Genomic DNA, 12,458 nt, shown 5'->3' with positions numbered 1-12,458 from the left:
ATTTTCGCACGTGACTACCATACGAATCGTTATTGGCCGATAGAAGCGCGTCATGGCGAACTTAATGACGATTTTACTCGTTACTAAAATTAGTAAGTTTTATAAATTTCATCCCCACCCTGAGGAATTAAGGTTTTTCAATTTTATAATTTTTAAAATTATAAAACATTTTAAAAATTAAATATGATAACAGATAGCGCCAGCAAAGCTACTGTTTTATCCTATCGAATTTCCCTTTCGAATGGAGATAGAGAGAGAGTTCACATAATAACTTAAATATAATATACCTGTAATGTTTTCACAATTAGTTTTTAAATCGGAGATATTTGTCTTCGTCTTCGAATATTTTTTTCCAAGTGCGTCGGAGGTTTAGGAATTTTAGCGGCTACTCTGTCTTTGTTTCACACAGGCAACAAGTTGTACACAGCAGACTCCAAGGAACTATCCTGAGTGAGGGTGACCACATTTTTAAGCGCAGGACTCTTCCAATTAGCAGGGCCGCCCCTAGGGCCGGACAACTGGTCCAACCGCTTCGGGCCCCGCGCTTAAGAGGATGAAGAATAACGCTTTATAATTAAAATGTAACAGCTAGTGTTTCAACATAAAACGTAATTTTAAAGTATAATTGTAAAGTTAGGACGGGTCAGATGGGGACATCGAGGACGATGCCAGCTGTCAGGATGGCCGAATGTGGGGTTTAGACGAGTAACATTCCTAAACCGTTAAGACAATAAATTTACGAGGGGTTGCGAGGGAGACGAGAACGAGAGAGAAGGACGAGTAATGGGAGAAGTGAGGCAAGACGACAGTCGGTGACGGCGCGAAAGGAGAAAAGGACGAAAAGACGTTACGAAGGCGAGAATATTATCGTTCTATCAAGACGGTTAAGAACGCTGGAAGATTATTGTTACTTCTTGTTCTATATCTCTTATCATTATTTTTACACATATTGTAAGTTATTTGTCGAGTGCCTGAGTGTTGCTCGCTTGTGGAGAAATTAAAGTTCAAATTTGTTGTTGTTGTGTTATAAGGAATCTGTGTACTGTTGTAGACCGTGAATACGGGAACATTTTAAAAACATGTTACATTTACTAAAGTGTTTTAATTTAAGCACCGTAAGGTGTTCAGCATTCCGTTACTGTAAAACAACAGAGAAAAGCATCGTTATAGTGTTAATAATAACTTTAAACTTGGGATTGGAACTTTACTGACACAAGTAAGTTTTTCAAATTTTCCAATTATTATATTATTTTTGACAAGACTATGTCTTGTTTTTAAAATCGTACTGCCGGCCTGTGTTACCAGCTTAGAGGTATAAAGGAGTATATATATGTCAGGAGTTGCAATTCGGTTCAGAGTATATCGCGTAGCCGAACCAAATAAAGTAAATTATTTGCCTGGATCAGTTTCTCAGTTAATTTTTACCGGCAGAACAAAAACGCAGAACACATGGTCGAGGTCAACGTGGTCATCACGGACAATGTAGGACGCAATCCAGACCAATTCCTCCTAGCAGCGATACGTGCCGCGTACAGATTGTAGCCACGCCACTAAAGACGTTATATTAAAGTTGTCGTTACATTTGATGACGTTATAATATGGATTAAATTGTATATTGTTTGTGCACAATAAAAAAAATAAAGATAATTAAGATAAAAGTAAGATAAAATTAAGATAAAAATAAATAAAAATAAACATAAATTTTTGTTTTTTGTTTTATAATTTCCGCAATTTTGTTCAAATAAATTTTCGAACAGTTAAGGTTAATTATTTTACTTATTAGTGTACTTTTTATTAATACTTAGTTTATTTTTAGAAAGGGCCCCGCAATTTCAGATTTGCCCCGGGCCCCGCAAAAGCTAGGGGCGGCCCTGCCAATAGAACTGTCGAAACAAGATTTCTACTCTTCCAATGCGTGTGGGAAGTTGGACTGTTTAGCGCAGCTGTACGTAAAAGGGGGCGCAACGCCCCCTGTAAATCTAGTGAAGCAAAAAGAAGCAAGTGGGCGACAGGGGGCACTGGAGGTAGAGAATTGGACGGTGACCGTAAGCCAATGTTTCTCAGTTTCTAACGAATCGTCGCCCCCTCCAATAAAACCGTTACGTAGTATCGTTCCTTTCACTTCGAAAAAAATTTTGTTGGGTTTACTCAGAATACATATTAGATTTTAATATAATTAACAAATTAAAAAACATAAGTATTAACAAATTTAACAAATATAATCAAATATAACACTTTTTATTGAATATAAAATGTTTAAATATACAGAAAAATTATTGTTAGTGCGAACCTTGAGGCTGATGAAGTTGAGTCAATTTGTTCATCTTTGGTTCGAAATTTGTCAAAAGTAATCGCAACTCATCTTTTTTGTTAATTGTAACCGATTTCTTTGTTCGGACGGTAGAAAAAGGGTTAAAAGTGGAAGGAAGAAGGATTATAGAAATGCTATTTGTTTAATTATTGTACAACGTAATGAATATCTAATTATTCTTAATATAATGTTTTACTATATCGCCCGCTGAAAGTTGTTTTTCACTCCCTAAAATATAAATTATTACTAATCGCCCCCCATCATGGAGAAATCGTCAACCTGGGGGCGATATCGCCCCCGTTGAGAAACACTGCCTTAGGCAAAGGTTGGAGTCACTGACAATCTTTTTCTTAGCTTTTAATACGGGTGTGAAGGAACATTGCGTTTAAATGATTTCCAGATTTGGAGAACAATGTACGGTAAGGACACAAAGTGTGAATTTCATAGAAAAGTTTTCCTAAGAATATTTCGAAGTCTTTCTCACACAAGTAAAAATGGGTTAGGGATCGTTGGTGTATATTAACAGAAAAAGAAGTTTTTCGTTTAATTTCGTATGTTTTACAACAATAGGGAAAATATTGAACAAATATAACAAACTTTTATTAAAAGTAAGTCATGAACTCTGAATCCTATAAAAATGATTTTAATGCGGTTCCGTCCAAAAGATAATAAAATTTGTATTAATTTTCATATTTTTAGTAGTGTTATTTATTTATTTTATAAATTTACCTGCTTTTTATTTTATTTTATATATATATATTTTTTTTATTTTATCTTTTAATTATAAGAGAGTTAACATTGAACTATCAGGCTACGTAGTCAGGAGCAAATCTATATAGGAATTAATAAGACTGTTCTGGTCCCCGCAAAACCTAGATCTGCCCCTGTACCTAGTATAATTTAAACCGAAAAATTTTTTGGTTTTAACGATATGATTAAATATTTCATTTTTAGTCTCTTTCTATAAACATTTATAGATGGGTTTTATGAACAACACAATTAGCCATGTAACAAGTGATTTTGTAGCGACAAAGTGTGACGTGTGCTAGACACGTGTCACTATTCTAGTTTCTTTCATCAACCCTGAATGTGCACACCTTGTTTATTGCTTCAACGGGAACAATAGTAGTGAGTTTACGGTGTTTCTTAACTGCTTGCTCTAAATTACGAATGAACGTTTATTAATTAATTAATTCTTTGATTGAATACAGATTGTTGACATACGAGAATATCGTAAATGGAGAAAATGAATATAAAACAAGAGTTAGAAACGAAACATTCGAACTTTACAATTCAACGAAACGAAGAAAAGTTTGAAGTTGATTTTAAAAATATGAAAAGAGAATTTAATACAGATGTGAAGTGTTATAAAACAATTAAATCGGAACCCTTAGAGGTGAGTGAAAAATATTTTTTTGTAAGATTACAGTGTTACTTTAAGGACGAGAAACACAACTGAAATGCTAAAATATAAAGTGGAAAATAGATGAATATTAGTGATGTAATGAATAGTATATTCGGCCAAACTATTCGGCTTGATTAACGCACGTACGAAAATTGGCACGCAAACGCATTATGGCAAGGATCGCACACCCTGCTCTTTATTAGCCCGCTGTCACTACGATTTCTTCTTCCAGTAGGTCTAAATTATTTAAATTAATTAATTAAATTATAATTATTTAAGTTAATAGGAGATGGAGCCTAATGTCTACCTCTAGTGCCAAATTGGTTTATAATTTATGTAATAGCCGTAAATAGCCCGATATGATTCGGCAGTTGTTGGTAATTAGATGCAAGTTATAACTTATAAGTTATTTTATTTGCAATCGATATTTTTAACTCGTTAAGCGCTAAAATTTTTTTTAATACGTATTTGTAGACTGAATAGTACCCTAAGGATATACTTTAGTGGGGACATAGGGTCTAGTTTTTCCCCAGTTGTGGAACAGTTCAAATATATTATTAGGGGGGTTTTTATTTGTGAAGTTTTGTGATATTTTCTTGCTACTGTTTTTGTCAATATTTTAAAAATTAACATGATTTCAAATGTTATCTTTTGTATATAATGAGAAATGCTCATTCTTTGCTTTATATATAAAATAAATTATATATTAGTTACTCATCTTCTGGAAATAGATAAATAATTTTTTCATTAAATACGATAAGTTCCAATTAAACATTTTAAAATATCGTAAAAAATATTAAAATATACACGAATAGGAATATAACATATTTTACTAAACAATAACATTAATGCGCCATACATTCTAACCTACACGCCATCAATGCCATAAGATATGGGGCTAGATCAGGGGCGGACTAAGGCTTAGGCAACCTAGGCACGTGCCTAGGGCACGTAATTTTTGGGGCCCGAAAATTAGGTTTTTAATTTTTTAATTTTTATAATTAATTTTTCTTTTTATTTAACAGAAAAACGTTATATTCGTAATTATTGCTGAAACGTATCCAAATTATGTCGAATCGTTGATTGATAAAGTCGCCCGCGAGTGTCAATGTGTATAAATACGATCGAGCCTTTACTATGCACGTGTTTAAAAAGTCAAACGTAGCTATTTAAAATCAGTGTCTCCTGAACGTATTGCATCTTATGTGAGTTGTGATTGAAAACTGTGCAATTAAGACTTAAGTACCTAGACTTGATTGCAAATAGATTGTTTTGGATTCATAGTTAATACTTTCTGGAATTCCTAAAATAAAAATGTAAGTTTTATAAAAGTATTACATTATTTAATTAAAATATTATATAATATAAAATACCACAAATTGTGATTTTGTTTGCGATTGTGATATTGAGTAAAAATAAATTTAATTGAAGATCATTTTTTTCTTTTTTTTAGTATGTGGTCTTTAAAATGAGTTCCTATAAACATTTAAGTGGAAGTGAAAAAAGAAAACGAAAAGCAGATCGAGATAAAGTGGCAAAGCAAATGAAAAGATCGTTGGACAAATTTTTAACTGTAGATGGAGAACAATTACAACAATCGTCATAATTTTCACAAATTTCACCTGCTCAAACTCCAGAAACATCATTTGTGTCCGAAACTATTCTGCAAAAAGACCAGCAGGAAAAACCAAGCAATTCCGTTTGTGAAGATGAAACAAAAGGAGAAAATATAAATTTAAAATCATCTCAAAGTAATGATGAAACTAAGAGTTTTGTAAACGATATTGCATTATGGCCAGAATACTTAACAGACGCCATGCGAGAGTATTATATAAAAAATCCACCAAAATCAATAAATGGATCTTTGGAATCATCTTCTATTCGATGTAACGAAGGGTCAAAACAAATCACAAGAAAATTAACTATTGCCTCCATCTTCAGAACTATTAATAGCGGGGAAAAAAGATTGGTTGGCTTATACTGAAACCAACAACGTATTGTACTGTTATGTCTGTAAATTATTTTCCAAGCAAACAACGCTAATGACAAAAGGGACGAATGATTGGAAATATGTACATAAAAAATTGTCAGAGCATGAAAACTCCAGTGACCACATTAACTCCATTTTAATTTTTATAACAAGATCTAAAATTACCGGACGCATTGACACTGAACTGGAAAAACAAATTATAAATGAAAAAAATATTGGAGGGAAGTACTTAAACGTGTGGTAGCGACAATCAAATTTATTTCTTCATACTCTTTAGCGTTTGTGGTAAAAATGAAGTGTTTTTTAGTGAAAATAATGGTAATTATATAGGTGCTTTGGAATATTTATTCGAGTTCGATCCATTTTTGCGGGAACACATGAAAAAATATGCAAACTGCGGCACCGGTACTATAAACTATTTGTCGTCTACAATATGTGATGAATTTATTTCTATCATATCGAAAGATTTACAACTCACAATAGTGAACGAAATAAAGGAAGCCAAATTTTACTCTCTAATTATTGATTCAACACCTGATATATCTCACGTAGATCAGCTGACCGTCATTATTCGCTATGTTCTTCCAAGTGGTATAAAAGAAAGATTTTTGGGATTTCTACCTATAATTTCTCATACGGGTGAAAAGTTGGATAAAGTTATTTTAGAATAAATAATATAGATTTAGACATCACTAACTGTCGGGGACAGAGTTATGATAATGCGTTTAATATGTCGGGTAAATATAAGGGACTCCAATCCAAAATTAAACAACGTATTTTTTATGCCCATTTTATACCATGCACAAATCATTCATTAAATTTAATTGGAAACGCTGCTGCCGAAAGTTGCATGGAAATGATCACTTTTTTCAATATCGTTCAGGAATTGTACGTATTTTTTTCAAGTTCTACACATAGATGGAATGCATTACAAAAATTTTGTAATAGCAAACACTTGAGTATTAAACCTATTTGTGACACCAGGTGGTCTGCTCGTTCCGATGCTGTGAAATCCTTAAAGGAAAATTATGAAGAAATTAAACATTGTTTACGTCATTTTTTCTCAAACAAAGATGAAAAACCATTAACAAGGACCGAAGCTGCCGGTTTACATAAAAAACTTGATACATTTGAGTATGTACTGTTACTTACTATATGGGAAAAGATTTTAGAGAGAATAGATGCTTCAAACAAGACTCTTCAACAAAAAGACGAATCCCTAAATATAGCAGTTTTAATATATGATTCATTGATAGATTTCATACAAACTGTTAGAGATGATTTTGACAATTTAGAAAAAGAAGCAGAAAAAGTTAAAGATATTGCATATACTAATGATGAAAAACGGCAGAAAATACGAAAACTATTTCATGATGAAATTCCAAAACATGAAATAAGATTCAGTGGCAAAGAACATTTTGAAGTTAATATTTTTTTTTTTTGTTGTATGCCATTCTATAATTAGCAACATTAAAAAAATCTGAGGGATATAAAACTATTAACAATAAATTCAAAACAATTTTTCATGACAGTGATGTTAGTGACTCTTCAATAGAGGAATTAAAATGTTATGAACAAGATTTAAACCTAGCAGAAATGAAAAATGAAGTATTACAATTTAAGACTTTTATAAGTAAAGAAAATATTATTTCGCCTGTATCCATGTGGTCATTTATTCAGGAAAACATTATTATTTCAACATTCCCTAATTTAAACATAATTCTGAGAATTTATTTAACCCTTCCAATAAGCAATGCAAGCGGTGAAAGATCATTCTCAGTAATGGCCAGAATAAAAAATTTTTAAGATCCACATTAGGCCAACAAAAATTAAATAGTTTATCATTACTTTATATAGAAAAAGAGTTATTAAATAACTATTAATTATCACAAACTAATTGACGAGTATGCAGAATTAAAAGTGAGAAAAAAAGCAATATAACTAATCAATCTTGGTATATTTGTTTAAGTATTATTGTTTGTTTTAATAAATTATGTTTATTTAATTTTTGTACATGTATATTATTTTTTTCCCTTTTTTTCTTGGAATCCGATAATTAAATAGAACTACATACTATATGCTTTAAAACCAAACTACCAAACGCAAAGTATGTGTCATGACTGAAAAATAGGCCTGGAATTACATGTTGCCTAGGGCCCGCTTTAGCCTTAGTCCGCCTCTGGGCTAGATAAAGGCTATAATATTATTTAATTACGAAATAATTTAATACTAGAGTTAGATGCTATTTCTTATTAACTTTAATAATTATAATTTAATGTTCAGCACTAATAAAAGTTACAAAAATAATTAATTTACTGTGTTTTTGTTATTTCTTACTCCTGTTTTTAGGTATTCGGTATTCGGCCAAATAGCGAAAAATAAGTCGAGTAGGCAAAATACCGAGAAGTATACGAATATTCGTTACATCACTATATATTAACCTATCCCATGTTGAAATTTTTCCTTGTTGCGTGTCGCTTCGCGTTGAATTTTCGTCGATTTTAAGTCTAACGAAAATTTTTATAATAATAATCGAGGCTATCGTATCGTTAAAAATTATTTCTTTATTTTGTACAAACAAAATAAATATATTGAAAAATATAAAAACAAAAAAATTATACTTTAGAAGTTAATCTAGTATCAAAAACGTTCGATTCAGCACGACACAGTCCGACTGGAAAGCATTCGGTTAACCGACGTTTCGGTTGATCGGATTTCGGATAAACGACGCTCTATTGTATTATACAATTTTGTTCACCACATCAAACAGATTACGCCATTTAAAAGCAGAGAAGAATCATTAGTTACTTATCGAATTATCATACGTTGTTACATGTTGATTTTAATCCATACTTAGAATGCAAAGATGTTCTAATATTTATATTAAGGTCTGTAAAGTTTAGGGAATTTTTCGCAAAAATAATAAGTTATCAGGAAGCGAGTCGTCACGTGACCAAACAGCACCAACAAATGTCACGTCACACGCTTCGTACGCGTTTGCCGTCCGATGTTCTGTTCGCGACGAAAACCAACTTAAGCAATGGTTTTTTCGAACGTGCAAACTCGTGTATTCGTACAATGTTTTGTTTATAGCATATTTTATATAGATTATTCCCAAAAATTTATATGTCTTTTCGAAATGTTCGAGTCAAATTAGTCTAGAATCGATTAATGTTATGCAGTGGCGTGCCGTCATTGGAAGCGATGGAAGCGCCGATTCCACCTTCCAATAACTTTCCCTTGTATTTTATAAAATATAAATTTTCATATTTTAACGTACTTTGAATTAATTAAAATTAATATTTTATTATAACTGCATTATTTATCATTTACAAATTTCTATACTACATGTGAAAAAAACGATAAGATTGCTATTGTTTATTCGAATAATTCGGTGGCAGAAGGAATGTCGAAACCGGGTCAGTTTCCAATCAGCCAGATTATATAGTCATTGACACATGCGGTTTACAGAGCACCAATCTCACCCGGTTTAGCTGATACGCATAAGCAACACACGCATAAAGCATCTAATTTTATATCCCGGACCGGTTGTGGACTGTTAGCCGCCTGCCTGCTAGATATTCGGCCGCCCTCGCCCGATTATGTGAATCATGAGTAGGCGGGAAACCCCCGGCCAGCTACGGCTCGCGAAAACTTTCTATTCGGTTCGCAAGATCTTTAATAGATTATTAAATTGGAAAAATAACTAATTAATAGTTATTTTTCTAATTCTTTGTAATTTTCGAAAACAATAAGAGAAATAAATGTATTAATTAACTTTTTATTTATTTATTTCATATTTGCAAACTAAATACATTACAAGTCACAAGAAAGCGTCAATTAACTACTACGGCCCGCGGAAATAACGTAAAATTTATTCTGGCCCATGTTATCAAAAAGGTTGCCCTCCCTAGACTAGATTTATAACTTAACTCAACCGATAGTAATTTACTGGCATGTTTCTATACGGCGTTCTGTATAGTTGACAGGAGTTTTAAAAAAATCCATTAAAATATTTGATACATTTATTCTGCGTTTATTCCGCTCTCCCAACTTATATTACTTACTGATTTCAATGTTAAATCGGTGATATTACGATTTAGTATGTCCTATCTGTAAGCGGATGCAGATAAAACGTGTACAATTCTTGTACGATGTTAAAAAATTAATTGTTATTACTTTGGCAGCATCGTTTACAACCAAATTTAATGAATGACACGTACAATGGTACAAAAAAAGCTCTAGAATTTATTTTCCTTAAATTTACGATTTATGTATCGGTTGTCATAAAAATATCTTTCCACTTCTTTCTTAAGACTACAGATATTCAAGTACAAAGTAACCGGTTTCAACTTATTTCTACTTAAGAAGTAGTTAAATAATTAAGCGATTAGGGAAGTAGAAACGTAAATAAAACCCTGATGAAAGAGCCGAAGATTAACTAAAATAGAAGCTTAACCGAACCAATCTCTTGCCGAGTACAGTGGGGTCTGATATCTTCGTAATATTAGATGTAATAAAGACAGAAATTTTTCTAGTTCAATGAGAGTGACCAAAAAGTTGTAAATTTTAGAAATTTCCGTGAACACTTGGTTCTAAAACGAATTAGTTAGAAAACGAACGACGGATAATCTGTTAAGTTTAACATATTTAGATTTTTACAGCTATGGTGAGAAATATTTAAAATCTACAACAACCCTGTCGCGTTCTTTGATATATACTAGTGATGCAACATAAGAGGCATTTGACATTGACCGGTATCGGCACCCTCGGGATTTGGCACGCACACACCTACCTGGGCCGTCTCTGATTTCATTCATTAGTTACTGGTAGGGAGCTATTTCACTAAGTGGATTGTTTTAAGATTTAAAAAGTAAAGAATACTTTGTTATTTTTATGTACGTTTTTTCACAAAGTTATATTTAATTATATGTTTTTTTTAAACTCTTTCCGCCCTGTGGGCACTAAGAGGGTCTCTTTTAGTAGGCCCATTATGGGTTCGGCCAGGCCCACAATGGGGCGACCGGGTGGTGAGGGACGGGGCCCGACATATCCGAACAGACCACCCCCCGAAAAATTCCTGGGGATTATTCGACCCGTTCGGATTCGAACTCGGGTCCCCCAGAGCGGTAGGCTGCCACCTTTACCGCTCGGCCATCCGGCCGTCTATAAGTTTCTTTAAAAGTATATTCATACAATTGAAGAATTTTTTACTGGGTATGTATATTCATCACACGGTTTGTTTTACCAAGTAAGTTTTTCTGATAATTTTAATTTTAGCCCTTATATTGTGGCTAGTGATTCAAAGATTTATTTTAAAAAAGTTTTGGCTCAAGACCATATAATGAAAAAGAAAACATTATTAAAAGAGAAAGACCGATGCCTAAATTAAATATAAATACGGCGTCAAAAAAATTTCGACATTTTGACGATAAAATTTATGACGAATGACGATTCTTTCGTAAAATTGAAGCAATTTGGAAATCAAAATAGAATAGAATTTAACATTGGTAGACAATATAAAATAAATATTGAAAATTAGAAAAAGATAATTACGATTAATAGATACAGTAGAGACTCGTAAATCGGAATCGCCGGTAATCGGCACGATTTTCAGTCGGACTGTGTCGTGCTGAATCGAACGTATTTGATACTAAATTTACTTCTAAAGTATAATTTTCATGTTTTTATATTCTTCAATATATTTATTTTGTTTGTACAAAATGCAGAAATAATTTTTAACGATACGATAGCCTCGATTATTATTATAAAAATTTTTGTTAGGCTTAAAATTGACGAAAATTCAACACGAAGCGACACGCAACGGAGAAAAATTTGAACATCAGACAGGTTAATATATTTATTCGTACGTAATGGGTAATCGGAACAAATCCCTAATCTGAACAACCCTAGTCTCCAATTGATTCCGATTTTCGGTTCACTACTGTACATCTAAATTAATAGATGTTATATGTTTTTTCTCAAAGCAAGAACCTCTATTTAGAGGGCGTAGGGAATTTATTGAATTTAATAACGGAGGTAATTATATTGAACTTTCTTATTTATTAAATACGTCAGATAATCTATTAAAAATATATTTAAAGAAGTATACGGTTTTTACTGGCTTATCGAACAAAGGAATACAAACGGGCCCTGACGCGCAATTAATTGACTGCCCCTGTAAGTCGGCTTTTTACAGAAACACAGCTTCCCTATCATCAAATGTCACGGCACGCCACTGATGTTATGGAAGAAAACCTTTCAAACAGCCGTACTTCCTAAACTACACAAGTCCCTTAAAAAGGATAACCCTTTTTTTACTGACGAAATTTTGTAGTCTTACTGTTCTTAAAATTCATTATATTGTTGTGTATACGTTACAGCTGACTGACAATTACCTGTTCCTATTGTATGAAGTCACGTTTTGCAAAATTGTACGTTTTACTTTCTTGGTTGTTATATCTTTATAACAAGAAAAAGTAATGCAGTCCTGTCATATTTGACTCTCCTACTTTTTGCCAATTTTCACACATATATATATATATATATATATATAGATAGAGGGTAGTCACGTTTATTGCCGTGCGGTGACGTTTGATGATAGCGAAGCTGACACGGTCCTGGATAGGATCATTGGAAGCGTTATACGATATTTTGGTGTGTAGCATCCACCAACTCAACCGCGAGAGTTTGTGTTATGCGCGCATGCCTTTAATTTGGCTGCTTTACGCCATTCAAATACTTTTTTCGTA

The 12,458-nt window shown here is 32.6% G+C and overlaps 1 protein-coding gene across 1 annotated transcript in view; it reads right to left on the bottom strand.

Moving 5' to 3' along the window:
* The window catches only part of LOC136969233 (zinc finger protein 271-like), a 320,380-nt gene that overhangs the window by 238,538 nt on the left and 69,384 nt on the right, over positions 1-12,458 (bottom strand). The window lies entirely within an intron of this gene.

This window comes from Centruroides vittatus, unplaced genomic scaffold (genome assembly GCF_030686945.1).
Source record: "Centruroides vittatus isolate TY-2023 unplaced genomic scaffold, ASM3068694v2 contig_1768, whole genome shotgun sequence".
NCBI lineage: Eukaryota > Metazoa > Arthropoda > Arachnida > Scorpiones > Buthidae > Centruroides > Centruroides vittatus.
This window is presented reverse-complemented; position numbering and strand designations above follow the sequence as displayed.